We start from the raw sequence: 25,584 nt of genomic DNA on the forward strand, positions 1-25,584 counted from the left end.
CTGGTAGGCCACCTTAAGGATGCCAGGTCTAACAAAAACTGAACTAAGGATAACATGAGTAAAACATCAGGTTTCTCTACTGCATTTGGTGAGACAAGTGGGCCTTCTTTTATCTTCCATTCAAGCAATCTTTGACAGACCCCTTTATTATAGAGCTTTTCAAGGATTAAAGATAAGGCACTTACAAAGGAGTCCCAAATACTCAGAGATGGTTGACTTCTGTAATATGGGTCGTAGACTAAAAGCAGCGCAAAAACAGAGTGCAACAGGGTCCAAAAAACTTGAGTGCCACAAGAGAGTTTGAATGCAAGCGTATCCTTTTACAGATCCAGAGATATACTCATGCAATTTTTGTTTTTAGGACAGAACGTGCATGATGAAAAAAACATTGTTTTTAAAAAGCGCATTGCAGAATATCAGTACTTTGATGTGGGAAAACTTCAAAACTTTCAAACAAAATATTTGTAGGCAGCCTACAGCAAGTTGTTGTGGCCGAGTGGTTAAGGCGATGGACTAGAAATCCATTGGGGTATCCCCGCGCAGGTTCGAATCCTGCCAACAACAAGAATCTTTTTATTATCGGCAACAATTTCAGAAGTTAACCTTTAGTATTTCTTCCATTTCAGTTTTATAAATAGGTGGCTTATTTTTGTGTCACTATTGCCTCTCCACATATTTGTTATCGCTACCTCTTTCATGTCTTTGCTACACCTCATTCCTACTTTAGCACTGGTGTAAACGCTTCAAATTATTATACGGTTGCTCTCTCATTCATACCTGCGCATGCACTTGAAAGTTACTTTACCAATAAAAGACGCAAAGAGAGAAATAGAACAAAAGTGCTGGCTTGATTGGCAAACACACTTCATAAAACTGCATTTTCTTTTTTATTCTCCCCCGTGTTACATGCTTAACCTCCCCATGTGTAATTTCTCTTAACCTGCTGTCCCAGGAAGAGAATTTCATCTACAGGCTCTTTCTGTGTTTTTTTCCCTAGTCTGTCTTTCCCATTTCTTAGCTGTGTAACTGTTCCTTTACGCGCTCTATTTAAACGCCATCAATCTCATTTGAGCTCCTTGCTCCCGCTTCTGTTTTCTCCACCTCTCATACTGCCAGTTCTCTCTTTCTCTGTGGTTGGTGGCTACTTTCCTGAGCTTCCGAAGCCACGTGGTTCCTGCCTCTTGTTGTCAGACTTGAATTGGAAAAGGAACCATATTAACAAGCCTTTACCACTCACACACGGCGGAAGTTTATACTTTAATTCAGTGAGCTAAGAAAAGCGTGTTGTGGGTCCCCTACGAGCCATGGTGCTTGCTTCATCATGATTTGGCACCAGTCATTAGCCGCACCTCTGCTAATGAGCCACTGAGGTCAGTTTCAATATTTACTCAAAAACATAACCATGCAGCCCACCCCTCAACTGTGTATTTATCTTGCTTTTCTGCTGTTCGTGTGATAGCTGGGAGGAGCTCACGGCGACATCCTCCCTATAAAAGTGTAGATGGATCACTCTCTAACTCTTTCTTGCTTCACATACAAATGGCTTGAAAGGTGCAGGAAAGATGCAGGTCTAATAGACAGAATAGAAGGTCTGTGCCAGGTGGGTTTCTCTGCATTGGTGTCCCATCACAGGTCCGCCAGTGTAATGTGTGATCTTTGACTCCTGGCATTTCACAAGCAGGCGGCCAGGAAACGGTTTCAGCCTATCAACCACTGAGGAGACGCAGCCTCTGAATGAGGAATGAGGAAGCAATGAATACATCCAGCCTATCACAGGAACAGCCCTGAGTGTTCCGAATTATAAATTCTCCATGTCACTGTATGTCGTTGAGCCCAAGTAGCTCGCCGTGATCGTATAGTGGTTAGTACTCTGCGTTGTGGCCGCAGCAACCTCGGTTCGAATCCGAGTCACGGCATTGTGGTTGGCAATGTCACGGCAGTTGGGTGTTAATTTTACAGAATTAGCAAATGTACCAGTGGTTTTTGTAAAATGTCTATTAAAAACAGATCCTTTCAAATATTTAAACCATCTAACAACAAATGATTTAAACTTGCATGATTATAAGCTGTAGCTATAATGTATTTACTTACATAAATTATCGTTCTTGAACCTATTGGGGGTGGAGGGGGAGCGGAGCTCACCCCCCAGGTGCAGTTGAGTGACCTGTGTTGTGGCTCTCTAGAGGGAAGGCACAAATTTTGCTGTCACCCAGCCCAATCCAGACGTGTATTGGGGCCAGGTTTCAGGCAAATAGAGCAGTAAGTGCAGAGAAATGTTCACTCTCTAAAAGTGGCATTTCTAAAATAGTAAAGTTAAATCCAACCTCACCAGTAAGTAGGATTTTCAATAAATAAATAAAGCTACTCCTCTCCGATATGGAATTACCAAATTAAAAGTATAGGGGAATACACAGAGCTAACCTATGAGAGGGGTAGACCTCACAGTAGTGAAAAATGAAATAGACTGTTTGGTACTTACAGGACACGCGAACCACCAAAGTACATATCTTATTTTTTACTTACATAGCATCATGCACCTAGGACTACCTAGGGCCTATCTTAGGTGTAAATTATATGTAATAAAAGGGGAGTTTAAGGCTTGGCAAGTAGGCTGGGACTCCCCTGGGAGACCCCTGAGTCTATGCCCAGAACCATAACTCTGCCAGTCGAGTACTTACCTAAAAGCCGATAACTCACTTTTCTTCCATAGGCTAACATTGAGTGGTTTCACTTGGAAATTCTTCTAAGCGGTGTGGAGTTTTGGAACTTTAAAATATTCATCTAAAATCAGCCGAATAACGAATTCTGATTTACTCACCTGTCATCAGGAGAGACCTCAGTGCTGCATCTTGGAGCTCGGTACTGACCCTGAAAAGTAATTTTAACCGTACTTACCAGTAACTCGAATTTCCTTCCATGGGATATCATTGCCTGCTTTTTGCTGAAAATTTTCTAAGTGTCGATTTTTGAAACTTACAAATATTCTTTAAAAATCGTACCAACTGGGGAGGAGCCTAGCGCGCAACCAAGATGGCCGCGTAGGTGCGAGGCTCCCGAGGACCACCACGACCTCCTGAATTAATCCTGGCTATATCCTGTCCTTGTTGAGGGGACTGCATCGGTGAACCCGAGCTGAGGCGCCATCCGTTTTTCCTTTTCGAATCGGACCCCGGACACCGGTGGGAGCACCGATTGAAGGTTGCGGCCTTCTCCGCGCTGGCCCCCCGGATTGGAGTAGTGGGGCGATCCGGGGACAAAGCGAACAACAGCGGCGGGCAGGGCTGGGCGACTCGCGTATCCCGTGCTTTCACTTTCGCTTTTGCGCTCTCCTTGCCCTCAAGCGAGGTAGGGTTGCGGAGCGGGGTGCGCTGGTGTGGCCTTGTCCAGGTGTCCGGCTGACCCGCCGGCCGTGAGTCGTCCTGCGGCCCAGTGGTCGCCCTCCCCCCCCCGGAACCCGTGAACTGGTTTACCGGCCCTTTCGAGGAGATTGGCACGACGGTGGGAGAGCAGGCATGTCCACCAAACAAGATGGCGACCGGGCGAAGGTGAAGACGACCCGCCGCGGCCCGGCGCCTCAATCCAACAGTATGGACCGCTACACCCTCCAGAAGGGATCTCCGGAGACATCGCGCACATCCCCGGCGGGCCCGACGGAGGCATCTGCTCAACCGGTGGATCTGACCCTCCGGGACGTCATGGGCGCCATCGCAGAGATGAAGGCCTCGGTGGACCAGCGCTTCGACACCTTAGCGCAAAAGATAGACTCGGTCCTGGTGGATGTTAGCCTCGTGAGGGCTGACTTGTCCAAAACCAACGACCGGGTCGATTCCCTGGCCCACACCACGACGAGCCTCACGACGGACGTGGTGGCCCTCCAAAAGGAGGTGCGCCGGCTTGGCCAGGTGAGCGCCCTGATGGACCGGCGACTGGAGGATTCCGAGGGTCGGGCCCGGAGGAATAACGTTCGCATTGTGGGAGTGCCGGAGGGACGAGAGGCGGAGGCGGCAGATCTTTTTGTGGAAGAATTGATCCTTACCCATCTTCAGCCCCGGGGGCTGAGTAAGCTTTTTGCGGTGGAACGTGCTCACCGGGTCCCTGGGGGCAGACCTAAGGCCGGTGCCCCGCCGCGGCCTCTCATTGCCCGGATTTTTAATTTTCGGGACAGAGACGCTATCCTGCAGACCTCCAGGCAACAGGGACCGGTCAAGCTTGATAACATGGATGTGCATTTCTACCCAGACTTTACTCCGGCGGTCCAAAAACTGAGATTGAGTTTTATCGGAGTTAAACGTCGCCTACGGGACCTGAATCTTAAGTACTCAATGCTTTTTCCAGCTAAGCTAAGGGTGGAGGTGGATGGGCGCACGCACTTTTTTGACCGACCCGAGGCGGCTGGGGACTGGTTGGACACTCTGCCTGGAGATCGGGGCCGAGGGGGTGGGGGGGGTGCGGTTGGCGGGGAGGGCCCGCCGGATCAGAACTGAGGGGTGAAGAATAGGCCTTGCTCTGGACAACATTCCTTTACCATTTACTGATCGTTTATGTTCCCCTCCGATGGAGGTCGTGTGGGGTCTGTTGGGGGCTTCCCTCCTCCTCTGGGGGACTAGTTAGTTTTTCATCTATGGGGCGACAGGCACACTGCACTTTGGGGGGGCTGTCTGGGCTCATGCAGGGGTGCAGGGAGGGGGGAGTTCTGTTGGGATGGGGGGGTGGGGGGTGTGTGTCGTTTGGTTGCACCGCAAGGCAAGCCCTTTACTGTATTGTTGCTCTCGAGATGCTCTGTGGGGGACGACTGATTGCTTCTACGTATGATGGGGGGTAGGGATTTGACTGTGTTGTCATGGAATGTTAACGGTCTGGGGGACAGGATTAAGCGTGGTGTGGTCCTGCAGTACCTGAAACGTATCTCACCAGATGTTATCTTCCTGCAGGAGACACACCTTATAGGAATCGGCGAGGCTATCGTTTGGTGGCCCACTCGGGCTTCACCTCGGGCTCGCGGGGGGTGGGTATCATGATTAAGAACTCGCTCCCGTTGGAGATTGATGAGGTGCGCCATGATGAGAGGGGACGCTACACTGTTCTGGTGGGTAGAATGGAGGGTAGAGTGTTTGTTTTTATATCAGTGTACGTCCCGCCTGGGTTACAATCTACTACATTTGCGGATTTGGGGCGCCTCCTCCTGGACCTCCCGGGTGGCCTGCTGGTGGTTGGGGGGGACTTTAATGCGGTAGTTTCTGGGTCTCTGGATCGCCATCCCCCTAGGGACCTCCCCCGGGCACAGGCCTGGCTGTCCGGCCTTTTAGATACTCTGGGCCTGGTGGATTGCTGGCGACTAAAGCATCCTGCGCAGCGGCAATACACCTTCCACTCGGGTGCCCATGGTAGCCTCTCGCGGCTTGATTACATCCTTGTCCCGGCGGCCTATGCTGGGAGGGTGGGAGAGGTGTGCCATCTGGCGCGGGGCATTTCAGATCACTCCCCAGTACTGTTACATTTCGATGTCTTCCCTAGGGGGGGGGGCAGGGTGGCTCCAATCAATGCTTGGTACTTGCGTGACCCCACTATTCGTGCTGACTTGATCAAATCCTTACAGCGATACTTTGATGAGAATGTGGGGTCTGTTCCTTCGGCCATCTCCCTGTGGGAGGCTTTTAAGGTAGTTCTCAGAGGGGAGGCCCTCTCCTTTATCTCCCAGGCCCGGAGGCGCGAGCGGGAGGAGGTAACCCGGGTGGAGGCCGAAATTGCGGAATTAGAGGGTGACCTGGGGAGCGGGGTAATCGACGCCAAGTTGCATGTTCTGCACCTCAAGCAGGCGGCCTATAGGGCCCTCGTCACGGAGGCAGCCAGGGGCCTCAGTAGAGAGCAACAGGGGCGACTGTATGATGTGGGTGATAAGGCTGGTAAATTGATTGCGTGGTTGGACAAGAGGGAGAGAGCGAGTCGTGTGGTTCCTTTGCTTGAGGGGATGGATGGTGTGCCTGTTACCGAGCCGGAAGCCATTGTCTCCTGCTTCGCGGATTACTTCCGCGAGGTGTACTCCCCGGTTTCTCCCTGCTCGGAGGAAGATTCCCATGCCCTGCTTCGGGACATCGCGCTGCCCTCCCTTACGGTGGAGGACAGGGATTTGCTGGACGCTCCTCCCACCTCGGACGAAATTGCCCTGGCTATTCGCTCGGTCGCATCCGGCAAGGCCATGGGCCCCAATGGTATCCCCATCGAGCTCTACAAGCTACGACCGGATGTACTGGCGCCCCACCTGCGCGCCATGTTCCTGGTGGCCCACTCGCAGGGTTCCCTCCCGCCGGACCAGCGTCTGGCCACAATCGTGGTGATCCACAAGGAGGGGAGACCCCGTGAGCGGGTTACATCCTATAGGCCTATCTCGCTCTTGAACGCGGAGCCCAAAATCCTCGCCAAAGTACTGGCCAACCGGCTGGTTGGCGTGGTGGGCGATTTGGTCCACCAAGACCAATCTGGCTTTATACCCCATCGCAACACGGCTCTTAATCTGCGACGCTTGCATGGGGTGCTCGCGCGTGTCCCGTTTGTGCGGGAGCCGGCCATCTTGGCGTCCTTAGACGCCACCATGGCGTTTGACACGCTTGAATGGCCATACATCTGGGCGATGCTGGCGAAATTTGGATTTGGACCGGGATTCATTAGCTGGGTCAAATTGTTGTATTCGGGCCCATTGGCGCAGGTGGTGGTGAATGGGCGAGTCTCGGCCCCCTTCGCGCTGGGGCGGGGCACGCGTCAGGGTTGCCCCTTGTCACCGCTCCTGTTTGCATTGGCCTTGGAGCCCTTGGCGGAGTGGCTGCGGTGGCACCCCTCCATCCGTGGTCTCCGCTGGACCCCCGAGCATGAGGACCGCGTGTCCCTCTACGCCGATGATATCCTTTTGTATCTCGCCTCCCCGCGTAACTCGCTGATTGTCCTGGTTGATGTTTTGCGCTCCTTCGGTCGTAACTCAGGCCTTGTCATCAACTGGGCGAAATCCTGCGTGTATGTGCTCTCCGGGGAGGCTCCGGCCCTACCACGGGACTGCCCGATCCAGATTGCCTCCCAGGGGTTCCGGTACCTGGGTATATATATTACTCTAGACCCGGAGGTCCGCTACGAGCGGAACTTGCTGCCCCCCCTCCAGCGCTTGCGGGAGGACGTTGCGCGCTGGCGGCGTCTTCCGCTTTCGCCGCTTGGCCGAGCGGCCTTGTTTAAGATGATGTCCTTGCCGCGCTTTCTGTATGCGCTTCAGAATACTATGGACTTGGTTCCGCGCGCGCTACTTCCGTGAGGTGGAGAGCATTCAGCGGCGCCTGTTCTGGGACGGGAGGCCGCGTATTGCTCTGGCTAAATTGACGCTCCCGTGGTACGATGGGGGGGTTGCCCTCCCGGATATTAAACGGTATTACTGGGCCTCCCAGCTAGCTGCAATTAATCATGGCCTTTACGGGCCCGCCTTGAACCCGGCATTTGAAATGGACAAGATGCTCCTGCCCGGTGGCGACTACAATCGAGCGCTCTACTCTGGCGCGCCCGACTCCCGTCTGACGGGACCGACGCGTGTCATGGTGCGTGTCTGGCACGCGGCTAATGCAGCGATGGGGTGGAAGGACCGTTTGACCCGGGCGACACCGCTATATGCGTCTGAGAGGTTGGGCTCCCTGTGGACATCGAAGGGCTTCGAGAAGTGGGACACGATCGGAATCAGCACAGTGGGAGATCTCTGGACGAGGGGGGGATTCAAAACTTTTGAGACGCTGCAGACGGAGTTTCAGCTGCAAGGCAGTGAGTACTTTCGGTACTTACAAGTCCGCCATGCGCTGGGCTCCGTCTTCCCGGATGTCGCGTCCATTCCGGAGTCTTCCCCCCTGGAGGACCGAGTGCTGGATGGCCATGTCCCAGACAGCACGATCTCCCTTATATATAAAAAGCTGATCAACGACAGATCGTGCCTGCTGACTAGTCTCCGCGAGGCCTGGGTTGCCGACGGGTTGGAACTGGACGACGAGGACTGGATCTCCGCGGTGGCCTCTCCGAAGGAGGTGGCCATCCCGGCTCGCCTTCGCTTCGTCCAGCTTAAGATCCTCCACCGGGTTTACGTGACGGGGCCAAGGCTTCTACGTATGGGCTTTGCTGGTGACGGATTGTGTAAGCGTGGCTGTGGTGCTTTGGCAACTTTCATGCATATTCTGTGGGAGTGCCCAAAGGTGGAGCGATTCTGGCGTGGTGTGCATGAGGTCCTGCGTGTGGTTACGCGTGTCGCGCTGTTGCCTGAAGCGAGGAGATGCTTGCTGAATGTGTGGGAACCAAATGACTATTCGGTCCCGCAGAAGCGGTGGGTGACTCTGGGATACATGATAGCTAAGCGTGACATTGCTCAATTGTGGGGATCCCAGAGGCCCCCGGCGGTGTTGGCCTGGAAAGAACATATGGATTGGTGTATGTTTCGTGAAAAGGTAGTGTATGTGGCGAGGGGTAAGCCTGGGGCGTGGGTGAAAATCTGGGGCCCCTGGAACGCCTACCGCGGGGGTATTTGTGAGCCGCCACTGCCACCGGCCGCCTCACCAGCTCCGTCCCCCTAGCCGACCCCCTCCCCCAGCCGCGGGCATGTGGTTCCCCTGTCCCTGATCTATTCCCATCCCCCTCTTCAGAGTTTGGCTGCTGGTTGGGATCCCCCACTTAAGGAGCATGTGCCGTCACTTTGGATTGCGGATTGCCTTGCGGGTGTGGTTTTTTTGTGTTGTTCTGTTTTGAAAAAAAAGGAAACCGTATTGTGGGCTTGGGGTTCTGTGGCCTGCGCTATTGATATCTCCTGATTTACCGATCTGCACCGCCAAGAGACTCTTACTGTAGGTATGTCATATGCTTCTGCCACTCTAGCGGCCGGCCGGCCGGATGGTTGTAGGCCCATACCTGTAACCTTTTTTAACATGTAATAAACGGTTTCAAAAAAAAAAAAAAAAAAAAAAAAAAAAAATCGTACCAACTGTGAAAACGTAATTGTTTACCTGTTTTAGATAGATGTCCCAGTACTGAGCCTAGGAGCCCAGCACTGGATTACAAAAGTAACGAGAACGTACTTTACCCGTAACTTGAATTTTCTTCCATAGGAAACCATTGACTGTTTTTCTGTGAAATTTCTTCTAAGTGTCGATTTTGCAAACATGTAAATATTCCTTAAAAATCGCCTGTATAACTTAAACGCAGTTTCTCAACTGCTTACAGTTGGTACAGTAGTGCTGGATCTAGGATCCAACACTGACCTAGAAAACGTAACCATAACCCCACTTACCTGCTAAGTGAATTTCCTTCCATAGGATAACATTGGTAATTTGATCAGCAAAAGTTTCGAAGTGTCAACTTTTAAAATAGCAAAATATTGCTTAAAAATCACAACAGTAACTAAAACGAATTTACTCACTTGTTTCCAAGAACTGTCCCAGGACTGAATCTAGGATCCAGTCCTGGATTTAGAAAAGTAATCCTGAAAGTAATTAATTGCATATAACTTAAAATTCCCATTGAGCTCAATGTATTATTGTGATTCAAATTGTGTTGCCTATTGCAATAAACTGTAACTATGACCTGCAAAAGTCAATTGCCTATTGCAAAGTATTTAACTAAAGCATCTCATTCTGAGAAAGTATATTTTGATACCTATTGTTGGTTCTAAAATAAAACAACAATATCTTTTGTATGCAAACCAATGGCCTAGAGTTCAGTTCTTGAGTGTGTGAGACCATTTGCTGACTGAGTGTGTACAACAAATGTTTTACACTGTACTCTGATACTGCCTTACTGCTCGGCAAGCTACCACTTTAGAGAGTAAGGTTATATCTAACTTTAGCCTCTGCCAAACCTCTGGGGACTGGGGACTCTGTGCACACTGTACCTATTTGGGAACAGTATATACAGAGCCACTTTCTCACAGTAGTGATAAAGTGATTAGAGTCCTAAGGCCAACATAAAGATACAGCAAAACGTGAGGTGAAAAGCAAAAAGGTTGCTGGTAGGCCACCTTAAGGATGCCAGGTCTAACAAAAACTGAACTAAGGATAACATGAGTAAAACATCAGGTTTCTCTACTGCATTTGGTGAGACAAGTGGGCCTTCTTTTATCTTCCATTCAAGCAATCTTTGACAGACCCCTTTATTATAGAGCTTTTCAAGGATTAAAGATAAGGCACTTACAAAGGAGTCCCAAATACTCAGAGATGGTTGACTTCTGTAATATGGGTCGTAGACTAAAAGCAGCGCAAAAACAGAGTGCAACAGGGTCCAAAAAACTTGAGTGCCACAAGAGAGTTTGAATGCAAGCGTATCCTTTTACAGATCCAGAGATATACTCATGCAATTTTTGTTTTTAGGACAGAACGTGCATGATGAAAAAAACATTGTTTTTAAAAAGCGCATTGCAGAATATCAGTACTTTGATGTGGGAAAACTTCAAAACTTTCAAACAAAATATTTGTAGGCAGCCTACAGCAAGTTGTTGTGGCCGAGTGGTTAAGGCGATGGACTAGAAATCCATTGGGGTATCCCCGCGCAGGTTCGAATCCTGCCAACAACAAGAATCTTTTTATTATCGGCTACAATTTCAGAAGTTAACCTTTAGTATTTCTTCCATTTCAGTTTTATAAATAGGTGGCTTATTTTTGTGTCACTATTGCCTCTCCACATATTTGTTATCGCTACCTCTTTCATGTCTTTGCTACACCTCATTCCTACTTTAGCACTGGTGTAAACGCTTCAAATTATTATACCGTTGCTCTCTCATTCATACCTGCGCATGCACTTGAAAGTTACTTTACCAATAAAAGACGCAAAGAGAGAAATAGAACAAAAGTGCTGGCTTGATTGGCAAACACACTTCATAAAACTGCATTTTCTTTTTTATTCTCCCCCGTGTTACATGCTTAACCTCCCCATGTGTAATTTCTCTTAACCTGCTGTCCCAGGAAGAGAATTTCATCTACAGGCTCTTTCTGGGTTTTTTTCCCTAGTCTGTCTTTCCCATTTCTTAGCTGTGTAACTGTTCCTTTACGCGCTCTATTTAAACGCCATCAATCTCATTTGAGCTCCTTGCTCCCGCTTCTGTTTTCTCCACCTCTCATACTGCCAGTTCTCTCTTTCTCTGTGGTTGGTGGCTACTTTCCTGAGCTTCCGAAGCCACGTGGTTCCTGCCTCTTGTTGTCAGACTTGAATTGGAAAAGGAACCATATTAACAAGCCTTTACCACTCACACACGGCGGAAGTTTATACTTTAATTCAGTGAGCTAAGAAAAGCGTGTTGTGGGTCCCCTACGAGCCATGGTGCTTGCTTCATCATGATTTGGCACCAGTCATTAGCCGCAGCTCTGCTAATGAGCCACTGAGGTCAGTTTCAATATTTACTCAAAAACATAACCATGCAGCCCACCCCTCAACTGTGTATTTATCTTGCTTTTCTGCTGTTCGTGTGATAGCTGCGAGGAGCTCACGGCGACATCCTCCCTATAAAAGTGTAGATGGATCACTCTCTAACTCTTTCTTGCTTCACATACAAATGGCTTGAAAGGTGCAGGGAAGATGCAGGTCTAATAGACAGAATAGAAGGTCTGTGCCAGGTGGGTTTCTCTGCATTGGTGTCCCATCACAGGTCCGCCAGTGTAATGTGTGATCTTTGACTCCTGGCATTTCACAAGCAGGCGGCCAGGAAACGGTTTCAGCCTATCAACCACTGAGGAGACGCAGCCTCTGAATGAGGAATGAGGAAGCAATGAATACATCCAGCCTATCACAGGAACAGCCCTGAGTGTTCCGAATTATAAATTCTCCATGTCACTGTATGTCGTTGAGCCCAAGTAGCTCGCCGTGATCGTATAGTGGTTAGTACTCTGCGTTGTGGCCGCAGCAACCTCGGTTCGAATCCGAGTCACGGCATTGTGGTTGGCAATGTCACGGCAGTTGGGTGTTAATTTTACAGAATTAGCAAATGTACCAGTGGTTTTTGTAAAATGTCTATTAAAAACAGATCCTTTCAAATATTTAAACCATCTAACAACAAATGATTTAAACTTGCATGATTATAAGCTGTAGCTATAATGTATTTACTTACATAAATTATCGTTCTTGAACCTATTGGGGGTGGAGGGGGAGCGGAGCTCACCCCCCAGGTGCAGTTGAGTGACCTGTGTTGTGGCTCTCTAGAGGGAAGGCACAAATTTTGCTGTCACCCAGCCCAATCCAGACGTGTATTGGGGCCAGGTTTCAGGCAAATAGAACAGTAAGTGCAGAGAAATGTTCACTCTCTAAAAGTGGCATTTCTAAAATAGTAAAGTTAAATCCAACCTCACCAGTAAGTAGGATTTTCAATAAATAAATAAAGCTACTCCTCTCCGATATGGAATTACCAAATTAAAAGTATAGGGGAATACACAGAGCTAACCTATGAGAGGGGTAGACCTCACAGTAGTGAAAAATGAAATAGACTGTTTGGTACTTACAGGACACGCAAACCACCAAAGTACATATCTTATTTTTTACTTACATAGCATCATGCACCTAGGACTACCTAGGGCCTATCTTAGGTGTAAATTATATGTAATAAAAGGGGAGTTTAAGGCTTGGCAAGTAGGCTGGGACTCCCCTGGGAGACCCCTGAGTCTATGCCCAGAACCATAACTCTGCCAGTCGAGTACTTACCTAAAAGCCGATAACTCACTTTTCTTCCATAGGCTAACATTGAGTGGTTTCACTTGGAAATTCTTCTAAGTGGTGTGGAGTTTTGGAACTTTAAAATATTCATCTAAAATCAGCCGAATAACGAATTCTGATTTACTCACCTGTTATCAGGAGAGACCTCAGTGCTGCATCTTGGAGCTCGGTACTGACCCTGAAAAGTAATTTTAACCGTACTTACCAGTAACTCGAATTTCCTTCCATGGGATATCATTGCCTGCTTTTTGCTGAAAATTTTCTAAGTGTCGATTTTTGAAACTTACAAATATTCTTTAAAAATCGTACCAACTGTGAAAACGTAATTGTTTACCTGTTTTAGATAGATGTCCCAGTACTGAGCCTAGGAGCCCAGCACTGGATTACAAAAGTAACGAGAACGTACTTTACCCGTAACTTGAATTTTCTTCCATAGGAAACCATTGACTGTTTTTCTGTGAAATTTCTTCTAAGTGTCGATTTTGCAAACATGTAAATATTCCTTAAAAATCGCCTGTATAACTTAAACGCAGTTTCTCAACTGCTTACAGGTGGTACAGTAGTGCTGGATCTAGGATCCAACACTGACCTAGAAAACGTAACCATAACCCCACTTACCTGCTAAGTGAATTTCCTTCCATAGGATAACATTGGTAATTTGATCAGCAAAAGTTTCGAAGTGTCAACTTTTAAAATAGCAAAATATTGCTTAAAAATCACAACAGTAACTAAAACGAATTTACTCACTTGTTTCCAAGAACTGTCCCAGGACTGAATCTAGGATCCAGTCCTGGATTTAGAAAAGTAATCCTGAAAGTAATTAATTGCATATAACTTAAAATTCCCATTGAGCTCAATGTATTATTGTGATTCAAATTGTGTTGCCTATTGCAATAAACTGTAACTATGACCTGCAAAAGTCAATTGCCTATTGCAAAGTATTTAACTAAAGCATCTCATTCTGAGAAAGTATATTTTGATACCTATTGTTGGTTCTAAAATAAAACAACAATATCTTTTGTATGCAAACCAATGGCCTAGAGTTCAGTTCTTGAGTGTGTGAGACCATTTGCTGACTGAGTGTGTACAACAAATGTTTTACACTGTACTCTGATACTGCCTTACTGCTCGGCAAGCTACCACTTTAGAGAGTAAGGTTATATCTAACTTTAGCCTCTGCCAAACCTCTGGGGACTGGGGACTCTGTGCACACTGTACCTCTTTGGGAACAGTATATACAGAGCCACTTTCTCACAGTAGTGATAAAGTGATTAGAGTCCTAAGGCCAACATAAAGATACAGCAAAACGTGAGGTGAAAAGCAAAAAGGTTGCTGGTAGGCCACCTTAAGGATGCCAGGTCTAACAAAAACTGAACTAAGGATAACATGAGTAAAACATCAGGTTTCTCTACTGCATTTGGTGAGACAAGTGGGCCTTCTTTTATCTTCCATTCAAGCAATCTTTGACAGACCCCTTTATTATAGAGCTTTTCAAGGATTAAAGATAAGGCACTTACAAAGGAGTCCCAAATACTCAGAGATGGTTGACTTCTGTAATATGGGTCGTAGACTAAAAGCAGCGCAAAAACAGAGTGCAACAGGGTCCAAAAAACTTGAGTGCCACAAGAGAGTTTGAATGCAAGCGTATCCTTTTACAGATCCAGAGATATACTCATGCAATTTTTGTTTTTAGGACAGAACGTGCATGATGAAAAAAACATTGTTTTTAAAAAGCGCATTGCAGAATATCAGTACTTTGATGTGGGAAAACTTCAAAACTTTCAAACAAAATATTTGTAGGCAGCCTACAGCAAGTTGTTGTGGCCGAGTGGTTAAGGCGATGGACTAGAAATCCATTGGGGTATCCCCGCGCAGGTTCGAATCCTGCCAACAACGAGAATCTTTTTATTATCGGCTACAATTTCAGAAGTTAACCTTTAGTATTTCTTCCATTTCAGTTTTAAAAATAGGTGGCTTATTTTTGTGTCACTATTGCCTCTCCACATATTTGTTATCACTACCTCTTTCATGTCTTTGCTACACCTCATTCCTACTTTAGCACTGGTGTAAACGCTTCAAATTATTATACGGTTGCTCTCTCATTCATACCTGCGCATGCACTTGAAAGTTACTTTACCAATAAAAGACGCAAAGAGAGAAATAGAACAAAAGTGCTGGCTGGATTGGCAAACACACTTCATAAAACTGCATTTTCTTTTTAATTCTCCCCCGTGTTACATGCTTAACCTCCCCATGTGTAATTTCTCTTAACCTGCTGTCCCAGGAAGAGAATTTCATCTACAGGCTCTTTCTGTGTTTTTTTCCCTAGTCTGTCTTTCCCATTTCTTAGCTGTGTAACTGTTCCTTTACGCGCTCTATTTAAACGCCATCAATCTCATTTGAGCTCCTTGCTCCCGCTTCTGTTTTCTCCACCTCTCATACTGCCAGTTCTCTCTTTCTCTGTGGTTGTTGGCTACTTTCCTGAGCTTCCTAAGCCACGTGGTTCCTGCCTCTTGTTGTCAGACTTGAATTGGAAAAGGAACCATATTAACAAGCCTTTACCACTCACACACGGCGGAAGTTTATACTTTAATTCAGTGAGCTAAGAAAAGCGTGTTGTGGGTCCCCTACGAGCCATGGTGCTTGCTTCATCATGATTTGGCACCAGTCATTAGCCGCAGCTCTGCTAATGAGCCACTGAGGTCAGTTTCAATATTTACTCAAAAACATAACCATGCAGCTCACCCCTCAACTGTGTATTTATCTTGCTTTTCTGCTGTTCGTGTGATTAGCTGGGAGGAGCTCACGGCGACATCCTCCCTATAAAAGTGTAGATGGATCACTCTCTAACTCTTTCTTGCTTCACATACAAATGGCTTGAAAGGTGCAGGGAAGATGCAGGTCTAATAGACAGAATAGAAGGTCTGTGCCAGGTGGGTTTCTCTGCATTGGTGTCCCATCACAGGTCCGCAAGTGTAATGTGTGATCTTTGACTCCTGGCATTTCACAAGCAGGCGGCCAGGAAACGGTTTCAGCCTATCAACCACTGAGGAGACGCAGCCTCTGAATGAGGAATGAGGAAGCAATGAATACATCCAGCCTATCACAGGAACAGCCCTGAGTGTTCCGAATTATAAATTCTCCATGTCACTGTTTGTCGTCGAGCCCAAGTAGCTCGCCGTGATCGTATAGTGGTTAGTACTCTGCGTTGTGGCCGCAGCAACCTCGGTTCGAATCCGAGTCACGGCATTGTGGTTGGCAATGTCACGGCAGTTGGGTGTTAATTTTACAGAATTAGCAAATGTACCAGTGGTTTTTGTAAAATGTCTATTAAAAACAGATCCTTTCAAATATTTAAACCATCTAACAACAAATGATTTAAACTCGCATGATTATAAGCTGTAGCTATAATGTATTTACTTACATAAATTATCGTTCTTGAACCTTTTGGGGGTGGAGGGGGAGCGGAGCTCACCCCCCAGGTGCAGTTGAGTGACCTGTGTTGTGGCTCTCTAGAGGGAAGGCACAAATTTTGCTGTCACCCAGCCCAATCCAGACGTGTATTGGGGCCAGGTTTCAGGCAAATAGAGCAGTAAGTGCAGAGAAATGTTCACTCTCTAAAAGTGGCATTTCTAAAATAGTAAAGTTAAATCCAACCTCACCAGTAAGTAGGATTTTCAATAAATAAATAAAGCTACTCCTCTCCGATATGGAATTACCAAATTAAAAGTATAGGGGAATACACAGAGCTAACCTATGAGAGGGGTAGACCTCACAGTAGTGAAAAATGAAATAGACTGTTTGGTACTTACAGGACACGCGAACCACCAAAGTACATATCTTATTTTTTACTTACATAGCATCATGCACCTAGGACTACCTAGGGCCTACCTTAGGTGTAAATTATATGTAATAAAAGGGGAGTTTAAGGCTTGGCAAGTAGGCTGGGACTCCCCTGGGAGACCCCTGAGTCTATGCCCAGAACCATAACTCTGCCAGTCGAGTACTTACCTAAAAGCCGATAACTCACTTTTCTTCCATAGGCTAACATTGAGTGGTTTCACTTGGAAATTCTTCTAAGTGGTGTGGAGTTTTGGAACTTTAAAATATTCATCTAAAATCAGCCGAACAACGAATTCTGATTTACTCACCTGTTATCAGGAGAGACCTCAGTGCTGCATCTTGGAGCTCGGTACTGACCCTGAAAAGTAATTTTAACCGTACTTACCAGTAACTCGAATTTCCTTCCATGGGATATCATTGCCTGCTTTTTGCTGAAAATTTTCTAAGTGTCGATTTTTGAAACTTACAAATATTCTTTAAAAATCGTACCAACTGTGAAAACGTAATTGTTTACCTGTTTTAGATAGATGTCCCAGTACTGAGCCTAGGAGCCCAGCACTGGATTACAAAAGTAACGAGAACGTACTTTACCCGTAACTTGAATTTTCTTCCATAGGAAACCATTGACTGTTTTTCTGTGAAATTTCTTCTAAGTGTCGATTTTGCAAACATGTAAATATTCCTTAAAAATCGCCTGTATAACTTAAACGCAGTTTCTCAACTGCTTACAGGTGGTACAGTAGTGCTGGATCTAGGATCCAACACTGACCTAGAAAACGTAACCATAACCCCACTTACCTGCTAAGTGAATTTCCTTCCATAGGATAACATTGGTAATTTGATCAGCAAAAGTTTCGAAGTGTCAACTTTTAAAATAGCAAAATATTGCTTAAAAATCACAACAGTAACTAAAACGAATTTACTCACTTGTTTCCAAGAACTGTCCCAGGACTGAATCTAGGATCCAGTCCTGGATTTAGAAAAGTAATCCTGAAAGTAATTAATTGCATATAACTTAAAATTCCCATTGAGCTCAATGTATTATTGTGATTCAAATTGTGTTGCCTATTGCAATAAACTGTAACTATGACCTGCAAAAGTCAATTGCCTATTGCAAAGTATTTAACTAAAGCATCTCATTCTGAGAAAGTATATTTTGATACCTATTGTTGGTTCTAAAATAAAACAACAATATCTTTTGTATGCAAACCAATGGCCTAGAGTTCAGTTCTTGAGTGTGGGAGACCATTTGCTGACTGAGTGTGTACAACAAATGTTTTACACTGTACTCTGATACTGCGTTACTGCTCGGCAAGCTACCACTTTAGAGAGTAAGGTTATATCTAACTTTAGCCTCTGCCAAACCTCTGGGGACTGGGGACTCTGTGCACACTGTACCTATTTGGGAACAGTATATACAGAGCCACTTTCTCACAGTAGTGATAAAGTGATTAGAGTCCTAAGGCCAACATAAAGATACAGCAAAACGTGAGGTGAAAAGCAAAAAGGTTGCTGGTAGGCCACCTTAAGGATGCCAGGTCTAACAAAAACTGAACTAAGGATAACATGAGTAAAACATCAGGTTTCTCTACTGCATTTGGTGAGACAAGTGGGCCTTCTTTTATCTTCCATTCAAGCAATCTTTGACAGACCCCTTTATTATAGAGCTTTTCAAGGATTAAAGATAAGGCACTTACAAAGGAGTCCCAAATACTCAGAGATGGTTGACTTCTGTAATATGGGTCGTAGACTAAAAGCAGCGCAAAAACAGAGTGCAACAGGGTCCAAAAAACTTGAGTGCCACAAGAGAGTTTGAATGCAAGCGTATCCTTTTACAGATCCAGAGATATACTCATGCAATTTTTGTTTTTAGGACAGAACGTGCATGATGAAAAAATCATTGTTTTTAAAAAGCGCATTGCAGAATATCAGTACTTTGATGTGGGAAAACTTCAAAACTTTCAAACAAAATATTTGTAGGCAGCCTACAGCAAGTTGTTGTGGCCGAGTGGTTAAGGTGATGGACTAGAAATCCATTGGGGTATCCCCGCGCAGGTTCGAATCCTGTCCACAACAAGAATCTTTTTATTATCGGCTACAATTTCAGAAGTTAACCTTTAGTATTTCTTCCATTTCAGTTTTATAAATAGGTGGCTTATTTTTGTGTCACTATTGCCTCTCCACATATTTGTTATCGCTACCTCTTTCATGTCTTTGCTACACCTCATTCCTACTTTAGCACTGGTGTAAACGCTTCAAATTATTATACGGTTGCTCTCTCATTCATACCTGCGCATGCACTTGAAAGTTACTTTACCAATAAAAGACGCAAAGAGAGAAATAGAACAAAAGTGCTGGCTGGATTGGCAAACAAACTTCATAAAACTGCATTTTCTTTTTTATTCTCCCCCGTGTTACATGCTTAACCTCCCCATGTGTAATTTCTCTTAACCTGCTGTCCCAGGAAGAGAATTTCATCTACAGGCTCTTTCTGTGTTTTTTCCCTAGTATGTCTTTCCCATTTCTTAGCTGTGTAACTGTTCCTTTACGCGCTCTATTTAAACGCCATCAATCTCATTTGAGCTCCTTGCTCCCGCTTCTGTTTTCTCCACCTCTCATACTGCCAGTTCTCTCTTTCTCTGTGGTTGGTGGCTACTTTCCTGAGCTTCCGAAGCCACGTGGTTCCTGCCTCTTGTTGTCAGACTTGAATTGGAAAAGGAACCATATTAACAAGCCTTTACCACTCACACACGGCGGAAGTTTATACTTTAATTCAGTGAGCTAAGAAAAGCGTGTTGTGGGTCCCCTACGAGCCATGGTGCTTGCTTCATCATGATTTGGCACCAGTCATTAGCCGCAGCTCTGCTAATGAGCCACTGAGGTCAGTTTCAATATTTACTCAAAAACATAACCATGCAGCCCACCCCTCAACTGTGTATTTATCTTGCTTTTCTGCTGTTCGTGTGATTAGCTGGGAGGAGCTCACGGCGACATCCTCCCTATAAAAGTGTAGATGGATCACTCTCTAACTCTTTCTTGCTTCACATACAAAGGGCTTGAAAGGTGCAGGGAAGATGCAGGTCTAATAGACAGAATAGAAGGTCTGTGCCAGGTGGGTTTCTCTGCATTGGTGTCCCATCACAGGTCCGCAAGTGTAATGTGTGATCTTTGACTCCTGGCATTTCACAAGCAGGCGGCCAGGAAACGGTTTCAGCCTATCAACCACTGAGGAGACGCAGCCTCTGAATGAGGAATGAGGAAGCAATGAATACATCCAGCCTATCACAGGAACAGCCCTGAGTGTTCCGAATTATAAATTCTCCATGTCACTGTATGTCGTTTAGCCCAAGTAGCTCGCCGTGATCGTATAGTGGTTAGTACTCTGCGTTGTGGCCGCAGCAACCTCGGTTCGAATCCGTGTCACGGCAATGTCACGGCAGTTGGGTGTTAATTTTACAGAATTAGCAAATGTACCAGTGGTTTTTGTAAAATGTCTATTAAAAACAGATCCTTTCAAATATTTAAACCATCTAACAACAAATGATTTAAACTCGCATGATTATAAGCTGTAGCTATAATGTATTTACTTACATAAATTATCGTTCTTGAACCTATTGGGGGTGGAGGGGGAGCGGAGCTCACCCCCCAGGTGCAGTTGAGTGACCTGTGTTGTGGCTCTCTAGAGGGAAGGCACACATTTTGCTGTCACCCAGCCCAATCCAGACGTGTATTGGGGCCAGGTTTCAGGCAAATAGAGCAGTAAGTGCAGAGAAATGTTCACTCTCTAAAAGTGGCATTTCTAAAATAGTAAAGTTAAATCCAACCTCACCAGTAAGTAGGATTTTCAATAAATAAATAAAGCTACTCCTCTCCGATATGGAATTACCAAATTAAAAGTATAGGGGAATACACAGAGCTAACCTATGAGAGGGGTAGACCTCACAGTAGTGAAAAATGAAATAGACTGTTTGGTACTTACAGGACACGCGAACCACCAAAGTACATATCTTATTTTTTACTTACATAGCATCATGCACCTAGGACTACCTAGGGCCTACCTTAGGTGTAAATTATATGTAATAAAAGGGGAGTTTAAGGCTTGGCAAGTAGGCTGGGACTCCCCTGGGAGACCCCTGAGTCTATGCCCAGAACCATAACTCTGCCAGTCGAGTACTTACCTAAAAGCCGATAACTCACTTTTCTTCCATAGGCTAACATTGAGTGGTTTCACTTGGAAATTCTTCTAAGTGGTGTGGAGTTTTGGAACTTTAAAATATTCATCTAAAATCAGCCGAACAACGAATTCTGATTTACTCACCTGTTATCAGGAGAGACCTCAGTGCTGCATCTTGGAGCTCGGTACTGACCCTGAAAAGTAATTTTAACCGTACTTACCAGTAACTCGAATTTCCTTCCATGGGATATCATTGCCTGCTTTTTGCTGAAAATTTTCTAAGTGTCGATTTTTGAAACTTACAAATATTCTTTAAAAATCGTACCAACTGTGAAAACGTAATTGTTTACCTGTTTTAGATAGATGTCCCAGTACTGAGCCTAGGAGCCCAGCACTGGATTACAAAAGTAACGAGAACGTACTTTACCCGTAACTTGAATTTTCTTCCATAGGAAACCATTGACTGTTTTTCTGTGAAATTTCTTCTAAGTGTCGATTTTGCAAACATGTAAATATTCCTTAAAAATCGCCTGTATAACTTAAACGCAGTTTCTCAACTGCTTACAGGTGGTACAGTAGTGCTGGATCTAGGATCCAACACTGACCTAGAAAACGTAACCATAACCCCACTTACCTGCTAAGTGAATTTCCTTCCATAGGATAACATTGGTAATTTGATCAGCAAAAGTTTCGAAGTGTCAACTTTTAAAATAGCAAAATATTGCTTAAAAATCACAACAGTAACTAAAACGAATTTACTCACTTGTTTCCAAGAACTGTCCCAGGACTGAATCTAGGATCCAGTCCTGGATTTAGAAAAGTAATCCTGAAAGTAATTAATTGCATATAACTTAAAATTCCCATTGAGCTCAATGTATTATTGTGATTCAAATTGCGTTGCCTATTGCAATAAACTGTAACTATGACCTGCAAAAGTCAATTGCCTATTGCAAAGTATTTAACTAAAGCATCTCATTCTGAGAAAGTATATTTTGATACCTATTGTTGGTTCTAAAATAAAACAACAATATCTTTTGTATGCAAACCAATGGCCTAGAGTTCAGTTCTTGAGTGTGTGAGACCATTTGCTGACTGAGTGTGTACAACAAATGTTTTACACTGTACTCTGATACTGCGTTACTGCTCGGCAAGCTACCACTTTAGAGAGTAAGGTTATATCTAACTTTAGCCTCTGCCAAACCTCTGGGGACTGGGGACTCTGTGCACACTGTACCTATTTGGGAACAGTATATACAGAGCCACTTTCTCACAGTAGTGATAAAGTGATTAGAGTCCTAAGGCCAACATAAAGATACAGCAAAACGTGAGGTGAAAAGCAAAAAGGTTGCTGGTAGGCCACCTTAAGGATGCCAGGTCTAACAAAAACTGAACTAAGGATAACATGAGTAAAACATCAGGTTTCTCTACTGCATTTGGTGAGACAAGTGGGCCTTCTTTTATCTTCCATTCAAGCAATCTTTGACAGACCCCTTTATTATAGAGCTTTTCAAGGATTAAAGATAAGGCACTTACAAAGGAGTCCCAAATACTCAGAGATGGTTGACTTCTGTAATATGGGTCGTAGACTAAAAGCAGCGCAAAAACAGAGTGCAACAGGGTCCAAAAAACTTGAGTGCCACAAGAGAGTTTGAATGCAAGCGTATCCTTTTACAGATCCAGAGATATACTCATGCAATTTTTGTTTTTAGGACAGAACGTGCATGATGAAAAAATCATTGTTTTTAAAAAGCGCATTGCAGAATATCAGTACTTTGATGTGGGAAAACTTCAAAACTTTCAAACAAAATATTTGTAGGCAGCCTACAGCAAGTTGTTGTGGCCGAGTGGTTAAGGTGATGGACTAGAAATCCATTGGGGTATCCCCGCGCAGGTTCGAATCCTGTCCACAACAAGAATCTTTTTATTATCGGCTACAATTTCAGAAGTTAACCTTTAGTATTTCTTCCATTTCAGTTTTATAAATAGGTGGCTTATTTTTGTGTCACTATTGCCTCTCCACATATTTGTTATCGCTACCTCTTTCATGTCTTTGCTACACCTCATTCCTACTTTAGCACTGGTGTAAACGCTTCAAATTATTATACGGTTGCTCTCTCATTCATACCTGCGCATGCACTTGAAAGTTACTTTACCAATAAAAGACGCAAAGAGAGAAATAGAACAAAAGTGCTGGCTGGATTGGCAAACAAACTTCATAAAACTGCATTTTCTTTTTTATTCTCCCCCGTGTTACATGCTTAACCTCCCCATGTGTAATTTCTCTTAACCTGCTGTCCCAGGAAGAGAATTTCATCTACAGGCTCTTTCTGTGTTTTTTTCCCTAGTCTGTCTTTCCCATTTCTTAGCTGTGTAACTGTTCCTTTACGCGCTCTATTTAAACGCCATCAATCTCATTTGAGCTCCTTGCTCCCGCTTCTGTTTTCTCCACCTCTCATACTGCCAGTTCTCTCTTTCTCTGTGGTTGGTGGCTACTTTCCTGAGCTTCCGAAGCCACGTGGTTCCTGCCTCTTGTTGTCAGACTTGAATTGGAAAAGGAACCATATTAACAAGCCTTTACCACTCACACACGGCGGAAGTTTATACTTTAATTCAGTGAGCTAAGAAAAGCGTGTTGTGGGTCCCCTACGAGCCATGGTGCTTGCTTCATCATGATTTGGCACCAGTCATTAGCCGCAGCTCTGCTAATGAGCCACTGAGGTCAGTTTCAATATTTACTCAAAAACATAACCATGCAGCCCACCCCTCAACTGTGTATTTATCTTGCTTTTCTGCTGTTCGTGTGATTAGCTGGGAGGAGCTCACGGCGACATCCTCCCTATAAAAGTGTAGATGGATCACTCTCTAACTCTTTCTTGCTTTACATACAAATGGCTTGAAAGGTGCAGGGAAGATGCAGGTCTAATAGACAGAATAGAAGGTCTGTGCCAGGTGGGTTTCTCTGCATTGGTGCCCCATCACAGGTCCGCAAGTGTAATGTGTGATCTTTGACTCCTGGCATTTCACAAGCAGGCGGCCAGGAAACGGTTTCAGCCTATCAACCACTGAGGAGACGCAGCCTCTGAATGAGGAATGAGGAAGCAATGAATACATCCAGCCTATCACAGGAACAGCCCTGAGTGTTCCGAATTATAAATTCTCCATGTCACTGTATGTCGTCGAGCCCAAGTAGCTCGCCGTGATCGTTTAGTGGTTAGTACTCTGCGTTGTGGCCGCAGCAACCTCGGTTCGAATCCGAGTCACGGCATTGTGGTTGGCAATTTCACGGCAGTTGGGTGTTAATTTTACAGAATTAGCAAATGTACCAGTGGTTTTTGTAAAATGTCTATTAAAAACAGATCCTTTCAAATATTTAAACCATCTAACAACAAATGATTTAAACTCGCATGATTATAAGCTGTAGGTATAATGTATTTACTTACATAAATTATCGTTCTTGAACCTATTGTGGGTGGAGGGGGAGCGGAGCTCACCCCCCAGGTGCAGTTGAGTGACCTGTGTTGTGGCTCTCTAGAGGGAAGGCACAAATTTTGCTGTCACCCAGCCCAATCCAGACGTGTATTGGGGCCAGGTTTCAGGCAAATAGAGCAGTAAGTGCAGAGAAATGTTCACTCTCTAAAAGTGGCATTTGTAAAATAGTAAAGTTAAATCCAACCTCACCAGTAAGTAGGATTTTCAATAAATAAATAAAGCTACTCCTCTCCGATATGGAATTACCAAATTAAATGTATAGGGGAATACACAGAGCTAACCTATGAGAGGGGTAGACCTCACAGTAGTGAAAAATGAAATAGACTGTTTGGTACTTACAGGACACGCGAACCACCAAAGTACATATCTTATTTTTTACTTACATAGCATCATGCACCTAGGAACTACCTAGGGCCTACCTTAGGTGTAAATTAGATGTAATAAAAGGGAGTTTAAGGCTTGGCAAGTAGGCTGGGACTCCCCTGGGACACCCCTGAGTCTATGCCCAGAACCATAACTCTGCAGTCGAGTACTTACCTAAAAGCCGATAACTCACTTTTCTTCCATAGGCTAACATTGAGTGGTTTCACTTGGAAATTCTTCTAAGTGGTGTGGAGTTTTGGAACTTTAAAATATTCATCTAAAATCAGCCGAACAACGAATTCTGATTTACTCACCTGTTATCAGGAGAGACCTCAGTGCTGCATCTTGGAGCTCGGTACTGACCCTGAAAAGTAATTTTAACCGTACTTACCAGTAACTCGAATTTCCTTCCATGGGATATCATTGCCTGCTTTTTGCTGAAAATTTTCTAAGTGTCGATTTTTGAAACTTACAAATATTCTTTAAAAATCGTACCAACTGTGAAAACGTAATTGTTTACCTGTTTTAGATAGATGTCCCAGTACTGAGCCTAGGAGCCCAGCACTGGATTACAAAAGTAACGAGAACGTACTTTACCCGTAACTTGAATTTTCTTCCATAGGAAACCATTGACTGTTTTTCTGTGAAATTTCTTCTAAGTGTCGATTTTGCAAACATGTAAATATTCCTTAAAAATGGCCTGTATAACTTAAACGCAGTTTCTCAACTGCTTACAGGTGGTACAGTAGTGCTGGATCTAGGATCCAACACTGACCTAGAAAACGTAACCATAACCCCACTTACCTGCTAAGTGAATTTCCTTCCATAGGATAACATTGGTAATTTGATCAGCAAAAGTTTCTAAGTGTCAACTTTTAAAATAGCAAAATATTGCTTAAAAATCACAACAGTAACTAAAACGAATTTACTCACTTGTTTCCAAGAACTGTCCCAGGACTGAATCTAGGATCCAGTCCTGGATTTAGAAAAGTAATCCTGAAAGTAATTAATTGCAT

General features: G+C 44.9%; 8 non-coding genes across 8 annotated transcripts; all 8 read left to right on the plus strand.

The window, feature by feature from the left end:
- Nucleotides 1-482: 482 nt before the first annotated feature.
- Nucleotides 483-564, plus strand: TRNAS-AGA (transfer RNA serine (anticodon AGA)). Its single transcript has one exon. It is a non-coding gene; the product is annotated as a tRNA-Ser (tRNA).
- A 1,280-nt stretch (nt 565-1,844) lies between these two features.
- Nucleotides 1,845-1,916, plus strand: TRNAH-GUG (transfer RNA histidin (anticodon GUG)). Its single transcript has one exon. It is a non-coding gene; the product is annotated as a tRNA-His (tRNA).
- An 8,575-nt stretch (nt 1,917-10,491) lies between these two features.
- Nucleotides 10,492-10,573, plus strand: TRNAS-AGA (transfer RNA serine (anticodon AGA)). Its single transcript has one exon. It is a non-coding gene; the product is annotated as a tRNA-Ser (tRNA).
- A 1,280-nt stretch (nt 10,574-11,853) lies between these two features.
- Nucleotides 11,854-11,925, plus strand: TRNAH-GUG (transfer RNA histidin (anticodon GUG)). Its single transcript has one exon. It is a non-coding gene; the product is annotated as a tRNA-His (tRNA).
- A 2,588-nt stretch (nt 11,926-14,513) lies between these two features.
- Nucleotides 14,514-14,595, plus strand: TRNAS-AGA (transfer RNA serine (anticodon AGA)). The gene has a single exon. It is a non-coding gene; the product is annotated as a tRNA-Ser (tRNA).
- Nucleotides 14,596-15,876: 1,281 nt separating this feature from the next.
- Nucleotides 15,877-15,948, plus strand: TRNAH-GUG (transfer RNA histidin (anticodon GUG)). The gene has a single exon. It is a non-coding gene; the product is annotated as a tRNA-His (tRNA).
- A 2,588-nt stretch (nt 15,949-18,536) lies between these two features.
- On the plus strand, nt 18,537-18,618 carry TRNAS-AGA (transfer RNA serine (anticodon AGA)). Its single transcript has one exon. It is a non-coding gene; the product is annotated as a tRNA-Ser (tRNA).
- Nucleotides 18,619-22,546: 3,928 nt separating this feature from the next.
- Nucleotides 22,547-22,628, plus strand: TRNAS-AGA (transfer RNA serine (anticodon AGA)). The gene has a single exon. It is a non-coding gene; the product is annotated as a tRNA-Ser (tRNA).
- The last annotated feature ends 2,956 nt before the right edge of the window (nt 22,629-25,584 follow it).

The sequence above is a fragment of the Triturus cristatus genome, chromosome 12 (assembly GCF_964204655.1).
Source record: "Triturus cristatus chromosome 12, aTriCri1.1, whole genome shotgun sequence".
Lineage (NCBI taxonomy): Eukaryota > Metazoa > Chordata > Amphibia > Caudata > Salamandridae > Triturus > Triturus cristatus.